The 11,353-nt window shown below is 35.4% G+C and overlaps 1 protein-coding gene across 2 annotated transcripts in view; it reads left to right on the top strand.

Moving 5' to 3' along the window:
• Positions 1-1,151: 1,151 nt before the first annotated feature.
• 5-HT7 (5-hydroxytryptamine receptor 7) overlaps positions 1,152-11,353 on the top strand; it is a 53,742-nt gene continuing 43,540 nt past the window's right edge. For both annotated transcript variants that reach the window (XM_068297573.1, XM_068297572.1), the window contains exon 1: positions 1,152-2,148. The gene's annotated coding sequence lies outside the window, so the exon portion shown is untranslated. The remainder of the gene's footprint in view (positions 2,149-11,353) is intronic.

Genomic DNA, 11,353 nt, shown 5'->3' with positions numbered 1-11,353 from the left:
TTGCCGATGCTATTATTATTAAGTGAAATATGCATGACTTGGTGTTTCTCATCGATTTTCAGGTATGAGGCAGACCGGATGCTGTGAATGGGAAATTCTATTGCAGAAATTGGCTTGACAACATTTCTGTTGGCCACTTTCAGTTGCAGTGTTACGATATTCTGTTAAGTCCACCGTTTTGGTAAGGGGCAAATTCTGCTAAGTCTCAACCGTCGATGCAGATTGTTTCTCTTGACTTTTGGCGCCCTTATTCAAATTTTATGCAGAGCATTGCTGAATTCGAAAACTCATAGAGTGAAAGAGATAACGAGAGACTTGAATAATCAAAGAATAACCCATTATTCGATTGAATATCAGTTGGGGTCAATATATCAAGTTAATCTGACTTCTATGGATTGATTTGATACATCAAAATAATAAGTATTTAAGATATGTAAACTAGACGATGAAATGTATCTCATTGCGATCTTGTAATGAATATTTATGAATACATAAAGTCAAATGGCTGAACATACATCTTACCGATTTTATCATTTTATTGTTAGTCTTTTGTAAGGTAAATTGAGTAAATTGCCCGTTTTAGATAGAAGATATGTGGTCATTCATTAAATAATTCAGTTGGATATAAATCAAATTTCATCTGGTAATCTGCTTTGAGTCTCTGCTGTTAGTCATTTTAGTCCGCTTGTCCAAGTTCCATTTGCCAATTGTTTCCTACTATGGGGCGACTCGCATGCGATAAATATTGTAAGTATATTCTGGTCCCAGTGGGTGGATGGGTGGCGTACAGAAACATTGCTCTCCAATGTTGCTGAATAGACTTACTGAACTCTCTCTCTCTATATCTCTGTTTTGTTTGCAGACCCTCTCTCTTGCCTGTTAACAGCTGCTGTTCTTCAAGAGACCCACTGACACAGTGATAGTAGGAATTCTGCTGATAACAGCATGTCATTGTGTGGGTGTGTGTGTCCGTGTGGGGGAGTATGTGAGAGAAAGAGTAGCCGAACTGCTCGCTCTCCATTCGGCGGCATCCACTGTTAATGCCTATGTTAAGGCAACAGCATTGGACAGGTACGAGGTACGAATGTGGCGCCTCGTTTGGCTCTGCTTGCCTGCTGTTGGCTACTTGACTGCTGCTTGGGCATCGTCATCGTCGTCATTGTCGGGGCGGTCGCGGTCGGACCGAGTTTCCAGTTAAACTTTTACCGTGCACGCATCAGGCAGCGCCAAGCGAAATAGACGGATGTACGGGACGCAGCAGATGCTCGACAATTCTCTCTGCGTGTGCATGTGCGTGTGTGTTTCTGCGAGTGTGTGAGTGCCCGTCGTGTGTGTATGTAATGCATGTAGCAATCTCAATTGGCATCGTGCATCCGTAGTATTCATCGCACAAACAAATCTTTTGATGTTTGAAATTCAAAAAAAACCGAACTCCTCCATCATATGCAACGGTCAACATTTAGTGCGTGAGAATTCTCCCCTCACAATGCAGAATGAGATAAATTGAATTAACAAAAAAGAAAACATCTAATGGAAAGAAATATATACATATATAATTTCAATTGTTGCTTGTGTACAAGAAAAGAAAAATGAAATAATATTCAATTGTTGTTGATGTGCGCAAAAAAATACATACATATGTATATTTGTTTTCGAAAATATCTATTTTAAAATTAAATGAATACGTTCAATGCGAAAAGTGCTTGAAATCGGAAACTAAATAGGCCAACCGTTGAAAACTATTGAGCAAAAGAAACAAATTGTGAGCAAACCATTTTAATTGAGAAAAATATGGAATATTTAAAATGCTTTTGCCCTCGCCATCCACACCATGGATACATGCCAATGTAGACAGTTGTCATCGGAGGTGAACACACATTTGAATTAGTTTCGCTGGATTACAGAAGAGACACACAAGAAAAAATAAAAATCACTTTTCTTTGGCCTTAGATGCACCAACGCGACATTTGCCACCTGTTTGGCAAGTTTTATTCAACGTTTTTTTTTGGATTCTCTTTTTTTTATTATAAGTTAAGTTGTTGGCTGCTCTTGGAAAACGTTTAAACAAAGTCAGTGGAAATAATAATTTACATACAAACAGCAGAGATAAAGATTAACATCAAATAGTCTTTGACCTAGTACGACTAAGTAAGTTTTTCTCAAATATTTGTATGATGATTTTTCTTTCAGCTACTTTAATCATTGTTTAAACATATAGCACCTTAACACCTATTTGTTATGGATCTTAAAATATCTATCTATCTGTGTTTTGCTTCTGCGTGTGTGTGAATACGTGTGGGTATCTATGAACTTGTTATCATACACTGTGTGTGCGAGTTTGGTCAGAAATTTAAATTTAGATCTTAATGAAAGGTAGTTTAACAATTGTGTGAATTAGTTGTGATCTAAGCAGTTGATGATTGACCTAGTCTAATAAGAAATTAACGAATGTCATAAAAACTTAACAATCTTTCTTTAGAATTCAGTTAAAATTCTTGAATTTTTAGCCTATTACACTCAGATTCCCGTTTAAAATTTGCTCTTGAATTAAAGTTACAACAATAATCATAAATTGTTGTTGGTGCTTATAAAAGTTTCAAAACACTTCAAAGTTGATAAAGTGGCCACTTTTTGTTAAACAGGCTCCAAGTCTAATGCAATATTACAGACTCATATTTCGCCCGATTTGATACGCTACATCGCCTCACATGTGAAATGATGAGAAGTGTTTTATCTTAAAAGTTTATTGTTAGAAATTATCCAAATACACAAACAACTGTGGGTATACCTTGTGCATTACTACGAAAGAGGGTGGTAAGGGTAAGGGTAAGGGTAGAAGCGATGCTCTGCTGTGCGGTTTGTGTATATTAATTTCCACTTTAACTGCAAAACAACAAGCTTTAATTGCCCAAAACCAAATAAAAGCCAGCATGGCATCTGTTCTTATTGTCAGTAGATGAGGCCTTGCCTTGCTTTTCTTTTGGCTCATCTCTGTCTCTCTCTCTCTCTATCTCTCACCCTCTCTGAGTTTCCTCCTTTGTTTTGGTTGTCGTTGTTGAAATCATTTCGCAGCAAACTTTGCGCATCCTTGAACATGAAAAGTGACAAAAAGAATGTTTGCCAAAAAGATGTTAAACAATTTATATGGGCACTTACACTAATTACAAAGAATGCTCATATTGTCGCCTGTGTTCTCCTTGTGGTTGCTGTCATCGTTTGGCAATTATAAACTGGTTGATCCTGCACTATTCCAAAGGCAAAATATTTGGTTCTTTTGTGTGCCAAATTTGCAAATTTTTGTTTAAGAAAGTAGTGAGCTAAGTGAACCTAGATATTATATACTGCATGACAGAAAAATAATAATTTAATAATTTAATAATTTTTGTGCATTTCAAATGTTTTCTTTTGTTTTTTGACTTAGTATTCATCGAATACTTTCAAATCCAGTATAACCTTTGATATAATGCAAAAGCTTTGTCATCAATCCTTTCCTATTATTATTCCCTTATACCTAAAATGTGTGCTGTTCCAAGGGAAGCTCAAAGGGCGACAAACCCGAATTGCCTATCAAAGGTTTTCCTTTGTAAGCGCAGCGGACATCTAGAAAATAAAATGAAAAACGAAAACAATGAATATGAAAAGCCATGACAGCTCATGGAAATGATATGAACTGAAATTGCTTTGTGTCTTTCACTATTTTCCCCACATTTGAGGCAAAAATGTATGGGCAAATGCTTTTGTCTTAATTAATTAACAATTAGTCTTAAGAAAGTAGTTGAGTAAGTGAGTCAGTTCCTCATTCTTAGCGGTGGGCCTTGAAATTGTGTAACAAAAATATTCCTTAAAGATTTTTCAATGTGGAAAAGTTTGACTTGGATTAATAGAAAAAAAGTGGATTTTTTCTGTTTTTGACTTAATATTTATTGCATATTTGCAAATACAGGGTATTCTCTGATGTAATGCAAAATCTTTTTCATGAATCCTTCTTCATTATGCTGCCCTGTACCAAGGGCAACTCAATGGGTGACAAAATCGAATTATTGTGCCTGTCAAAGGTTTCCCTTTCCTTTCCGAAAACAATGAGTATGGAAAGCCATGACTCATGGCAATGATATGAACTGAAATTGCTTTGTGTTTTTCATTGTTTTCCCACATTTGAGGCAAACATGTATGGGCAAATGCTTACGTCTTGCTTAAAGCAATAATAAGCTCATAATTAATTAACAATTAATCACTGGAAAAATAAAACAAGAGACAGACTAGGTAGAAATTCATACATATACATATATATTTTAACAGGAACATTTACTTTTAGTCTATTAGTCTGGCTCATTAGCTAAGAGGTCAGTTCACTACAGTTTGCCCTCCTGTAAATGTGTGTGTGTGTGTGTGTGTGAATGTGTGTTTGTGCGCTCGTTTTTAGGTGTCTGCTGCCCACGCTTATCATAATGGCCGAAAAGTTCTAATCATGGCAATTAACGTGGCCAAATTTAATTTCCGTCCACGAGACGCTATCAGTCGCGCTATAATGCCAACCCCAAAACTCAATATGAACGCCATAGTCAACGCCAAAGCCAACGCCAACGCCAGCGCCAACGCCAACGCCGACATCGCTGAGGCGTTTGTTATATTTTATTTACAAAATATTATTTCATGCCTGCCATTTGGAAATCCATCATGTAATCCAGGGATTTCTTTCCTTTCATTCATTCGCTATACATGCATGTGTTTGTTTTTGGTTTCGTTTGTTTGTTTATTCACTCGCAAAAGATAAATGAGCCAAAACTCAAGCCCAAACTCAAATAACAGTCGAAGACTCACCTTAGTTAAGTACACTCCAAAACGGTAGATGTATTCCTCCTGACTCTCTGAATCTCTATTTTTCTGCCTCTCATATTGTAAAATATGTGCGTCTTGGGCGTGATTTTGAAGTCGGTATTAGGCATTAAGCAAATTACTTATGTTAATTAACTAGTTGGTCGGGGTCGCTCTATAATGAGAAATTGCTGAAAATCTAAAGAGAATGAAGAATGGAGAATGGAAAGGCAACAAACCAAAAAGTGAATTGAAACTCAAAATGGTTGCCTCAAGCATTTCCACAAGTTTTCCCAGTCAACTTTAAAGACAGCTTCCTTGATTATATACCTACACTTTTCTCCCCAAAATTCTTTGTTATTTCTTGTCTCATCTCCTTGCTTGTTGATTTATGAATTTTATTCTACTTCAGTCAATTTGGCCTGCTGAATGCCAGCAGCATCCTTTCAATTCTTGTTATTTTTGTATAACTACAATGGGAATACAATTTCATTGCTATTGCTGCTCCGACCGGTGGATATTATTAGACTGGCAATTGAGATTGCAATTTATTTGTCAGTTGAATGAGCAACCACAATGCAGCTACGGATGCAACAGTTTTCTTCTGGGAAACTCATCATAAATAAATCATAACTCACAAAAAAAGAAACGAAAAGAAAAACGTTGTAATTGAAAATCAGAACTTATTTAAGAAGACAACAAATGTTAGTTTGCAATGGCTTCTTCTAGAATTTCACAAAACGAAATGTGCATAACGTCAAATTAACTCAGAGAATACAAATATATAGGTATATATATTTGATATATGTAAGTACTTTGCAATTTTTTCATGTGCCATTTGTTTGCATCGACTCTGGCCTTAATAAATTGTGCAAATGATTCACAACTATGCAATCATTTAGTGAGAAGTGTGAATAAATTTTGACAATAAACTTGCTGAACATTTTTTCATAAATTACTTTTGAAAATGTATTTTTAATGAGCCATTAAATTTACGAGTTTATTTAGGTGAGGATAAGGATTTGAAATTGCAGTTCTATCTGGTTATCTATTCAGGAAGCCTAACAAGTAGATCAGGTAGTAATTGCAATTATATTTACATTTTTTGTAAACTGATTAACTGAAACTCATTACACTAATCATCTTCCTGACCCTGATCAGGCCTTTGGGTTAAATTATAAAATATTTACCTCTCTCTCTTTCTCTCTCTCTCTCTGTGTGTTTACTTTATTAAAATCTTTATTAATTATATGCAATGCATCTGTTTACATTGAAAATTATAATACAACGCTAGATTTGCTGCCCTTAAGCTGGAATATAATTAAAAATTTAATTAGCTTTACACAATTTTCATTCATTTTTATATTAAGCATATATGTACATGTATGTATGTATGTATGTATGTATTTACATTGTCATTGAATGTGTGTATTGTGGTGTGCATCCTGGGTAAAACTTGACAGGTCAATGTGATTCTGATATAAAATGCAATTGGATATAATTTCATTAAATAAAGTTAACTCATCGCTGAATGAAAATTGCATGCAACAGCTACCCTGTGGTCAATTGAATAAAGATTAATTATGACTTCATTTCAGTTTTGTGTTTTTTCTTTCGCGATGAAATTCAGACACACTTTGTAATTTAATATGGTGCGAAAATCTGAATAAAAGGTGAAGTCGTTTCAGGATGCGGTATTAAATGAATTAATTCAAATTACATAAACTTCAGTATGTAGCTGGGCAATATATCTCAATTTTGTGTATAATTAATGACTGCAATTAAGTTTAATTTCATAGAGAAGGCATCCTTTGTCTGTTGACTTTTTGGGGTTTTCCCACTTTTGTCTGCCGGCCCAGAATTCCATATAATTAAAACCACACACACATACACTCCGGAGACACATGGTGTAAAAACAAACACACACACAAACCCGCATAACCCAACAGGAAAAAAAAAAGAGAACTCAACAAGGACACGTAAACAATCCACTTAACATGCTGGGAGATAGCATTTGATCCTGCTATCAATCTCAGAATAGCACATCCGCCTCGTGGCTGTGACATTTCCTTTCTCCTTCTATATATGTACATATATCGGACCAATAATTCTTTGTACAGACATTGCGTATACGCAGCGTGAGCCGACTGTTGCCTGTGGCAACAATGTGTCACGCACATTATTGATGGGCTTGAGTTTCGGAATCAGCATCCAGCTCCAAAATGGCAATAACATCTACTCGTTGTTGTGCATTAAAGCGCCATAATTGCGAATTTAAGCTCTCCCATTCGCTGTCTCTGTCTTTGCCAATCGACAACTGGATCTGTCAAAGTTGATCATTGTCCCTTGCTGTGGCCAGCTTCATTTCCACAATTTCACTCCTCTTCAATTACCTCGCCTGGCTGTTGTCACTGGCTGTTTGTTCACATTAATTCTTGTACAAGAACTTTAATTGACGGCAGAGTTTAGTCATTAAGCTTTAAAAACTTTGCCCTTTTTGGTCAAGTGTTGAAACTTGGTCAGCTGAAAAATCCAGTGCAAAGCATGTTATTTTTTGCCAGCTCGCTTGCAATTTCAATTATGATTAATGACGGGTAATTAAAGCCATGAAACGACCTTCACAAACAAATAAGCAACAAAAGAAAAAAAAAAACACACACACAAATCCAACAAAAAATAAAAGAGAGCGACATAAATTGATTATTTCTGTGGTAGATGAGCAAGTGATAAGGTAACGATTTACGGGCATGGACTTTTGAGGAGAATTTAAGTGTAATAGTTAGAACAATTTTAAGATACCCAAAGGACTTGTATGTGCTTTAAAAAGGAACTTTCTTGCTCACACACACACAAATACATTTAATATCAAATTGCCTTGATAGATGGAGAAATTGTAGTATTACCAAAATCTTCTCTTGTTCAAGTGTTTTGGCTTTTCATTAATTAAATTGCCAGTTAGAGGGCAGACAAGTTGGGAAACCACCCTACCCGCCTCCGTAACCTTGCCACGCCTTGGCTAAATAACAAGCCTTGTTTATGCTTTGATTAGACATTTAGCTCGAAAACCGAAAACTTGTTAGACTTAAGTGGCCCAAGTTACTTCTCGTTCGGACCATGTTCTTGTCTCAAGGGTGCATTATGTATGGCTAATTATGTTTGCGGCTAGCCACCCCATCCAACCGTTTCTGAGTGGTAAAACAAACAGATTTCCATATATACATACATACATATGTACATAAGTATATAAATATTATAGGATGTATGCTTGTATGTATGTATGTATATCCTATAGATATATTGTTGTTGATGCGGCCACCATTAATCAAAGGCAAAAACGTCTGGTAAGACAGCCGCGAGTGTTGGCCATACTTTAGTTTGATAGCTAATTGCATACATATAGCTGGCAGGCGTATACCACATCCGTGTTATGCCCCGCTGTTAGTAATTGTAGACATATTTCACCTGATTGTATAATTGCCTATGTAGTTGTAATCACTTACTAATTGATATGTAATCAGTTGGGCTTAATGGCGATTACTAGACATACGAAAGAACAATTGAATTGAAGTCTTAAGTGGAGAACTAAGTAAACCTAAGCATACCCGGTTTAATACACATTTCCGTGCTAATTACTAATTTACCTTGTATCAACTAATCCAACTTTGAACTTGAACTGATGCAGTTAAATGAGTGCTGTTGCAGTAAGAGCAATATTTGTTAAAGATTATTAATTATAAATAAAAATGCAAACAATACAACAAAATGCAAGCAATTAAAAAGCTTTGACATAGTGTTATTGTTCTGGTCAGACCACTTGTGCATACACAATGCAGTATGCAGCTGACCAGAGACCCAGCTAGTTGGGATGATGCCGCAGATGAGCTTGCTCGTTAGGGCTTCCCATTGCCACAACTCGTGTCGTGTCAAAAACATCGCACTTAAGCTGAATTCAATTAGTTTGGATTCGGTTAAGCCAATTGCACTCCAGTGGTTAAGTGCGTCTCGCTTGCCATACTTGGCGTATACTTAATTCCCACTAATGCAACTCAAAATGTTAGTAAAGTCCACTGGCATAAGATGGTCTAGACTCTGTGCTAAAATAAGCAAATTTCTTATCAACCTCAATGCCCTACCCGTCCCGCATTCTGCTGATTCGACATATCAACAATTTTCGCCAAGTTTCACGATATCAGTTTAAAATACTGTCACTCAGTTAGTTAACGAGGCGACAGGCTTCCCAGCTATAACCATTATGGATACGATACAGGGTATTCCACAAATTGACAGCAACTGGTTGATAAGATTCTTGGTTCAATTTATTTAAATTTCTATTTAATTTAACATTGACTGGTCAGAGATAATTTACAAATTAATGCAAAAGAAGTGGTTTCTGTTTAGGAAAAAGAATTTCAAGAATTTATTTGCTTAAGAGAAAGTTTTTCAACTTTCTAAGAAAATTTAACAAGGCATCTAATCAACAGTCGATATGTGAAATATTTCTAGACTTAATTAAGCCATACCACAGCTGCTGGTGATAAGAAGCATAAGAGGTCAAGTAAGTCTGAAGCTAGAATTGGCCTTTGTCTCTTAATAAATGTTCTTCAAAACGAAATCAAATGCAATAAAACCATCTATAAACGGAGTGAGTAATGGCATTTGGTCATCATCATCATCATTACCCACATCGGCAAAGTGACTAAAGTAATTTTTTCTATTGTATTATCAATAAATTGACCATGCCACCCAAAAATAAACATTTCGGCCGCAGTCCCTAACATACATATTGATATTTAACTGAGTAAATAAATTAAATTCAAATCTAAATTGATATAAACTATATGTGTATGTGTATGTGTATGTATGGGTCCATGTGTGTGTCCAGCTATGTATGGGGGTGAAAAAAAAGAAGGCCTGTGCTTATCACTCACCCACAAACCAACAACAAATTAAAGCAAACATAAAGAAATTGGGCGCCGTTTGCGGCTCGTCACTGTGGTAAATAGACCAAGGGGGGTGCTCAACAAAAAAGTGGGGGCGTTGGCAGTGAGTTTATCGCTGCTTAATTACGTTACTGATAAGTAAGCTCATTTTGTTTTTGTTTCTCATTTCTTTTTCTCTTTATTTTTTTGACTTTGACTGGGCTGATGGTCTTCTTTATACATATATCAGAAATCTTAGCATTGTGTTCATTCTTCGTCGACGTCAAGACCCTTGATAGAGCTCAGCCCAGATTTTGTTAATAAAAATTAATGACTCTGTGATTTGTGCGGAAAAAAATCTTCGAAACTGTTTTTCCAATAAGCCAACGATTGTAATTTTTTATTGATCAATATGCAGGTCGTCGAGGGGATCTGGGGTGGGGGTAAAGAATAGTTTTGTTAGCGGCATGTTGAGCTAATTATTTATTTGGCGCTTTAATTACGCCTTTATTGGCTGAGGCCAACACTGCGTATGTGCGATATATCTATTATGGCCCACGGCAACAGCCGTGTGGCAATGCTACCGCAATTTATTTTGTCTCTGGTTAAAGTCATTGACATTTCTGCTAAAAATAATTAACTATATATAAATATTTTATTTGCTTTTCTATTCATATTGGCCCCAAAAAATGTTGGCAAATAAAAAAAAATGGCCCACAATGCCATTTAATTTGTTTTTATTTATTCATTGCGAAATGCTCTTAAGATTAATTGAATATGTGTCCTCTACAGTTGATTAGGATGCTTAGTTTTTCAACTACCAACTTATTGCCTATGATTTCTGGTATAGAAATCGATCAAGTACTGCAATTAGCTCTGTCATGGCAAAAACTGTTTAGTTAGTTTCTCAATCAAATCCAATTAGCCTCATCCATCACTAAAATACCTTAATAAAAGTGTGAAAATATTTATTTATTTCCATTCGCCAGACACAATTACCAATTAAAGGAAGCATCAACAATAACAATTCTATTGTTTTCATTCGTTTTGCTAATTAACAAATTTGTTTACAATTGTAAGTGCAGTTTTGCCACAAAAATATAAACGATAAATATGCCAGAAATTCTCGAAATAAAAGTGAACAAATTTTTGGCCATTCCGATTGTTTCTCTTATTTTGTTTCAACAATTTGGCTCTTTATTTTTATCATTTATAGATAATCTTTATGAGTTCATGTGACCTGTTTCATATTGTTTGTTCAATTAATTTAAGCACCAGTTCAATAAAAAAATATATGGCGATAAATATAAATCGCTTTGCATCCAACCAGGTAACACAATGTATTATCATTGCACTAAGCTTTCTGAGAAAATGGAATAACCCACTACTAAAATCGTTATTCATGATTGATGATGTGCTCTGGACAAAAAAATTATTTATATATATCACGGTGTATGGATTTTTAAACATAATGTGTGTGTGTTTGAATGATTGTGATGCGGATAGCCGCATTTGCATATTATTTTAGTCATGCTATCCAAATTGCTTTTGCATTTATTATTAAAATGGCATATATATATAGATCGCGTTTAAATGTTTTATATATATTCTGATAGTAT

The sequence above is a fragment of the Drosophila tropicalis genome, unplaced genomic scaffold, assembly GCF_018151085.1.
Source record: "Drosophila tropicalis isolate 14030-0801.00 unplaced genomic scaffold, ASM1815108v1 contig_859, whole genome shotgun sequence".
NCBI classification, from domain to species: Eukaryota; Metazoa; Arthropoda; class Insecta; order Diptera; family Drosophilidae; genus Drosophila; species Drosophila tropicalis.
This window is presented reverse-complemented; position numbering and strand designations above follow the sequence as displayed.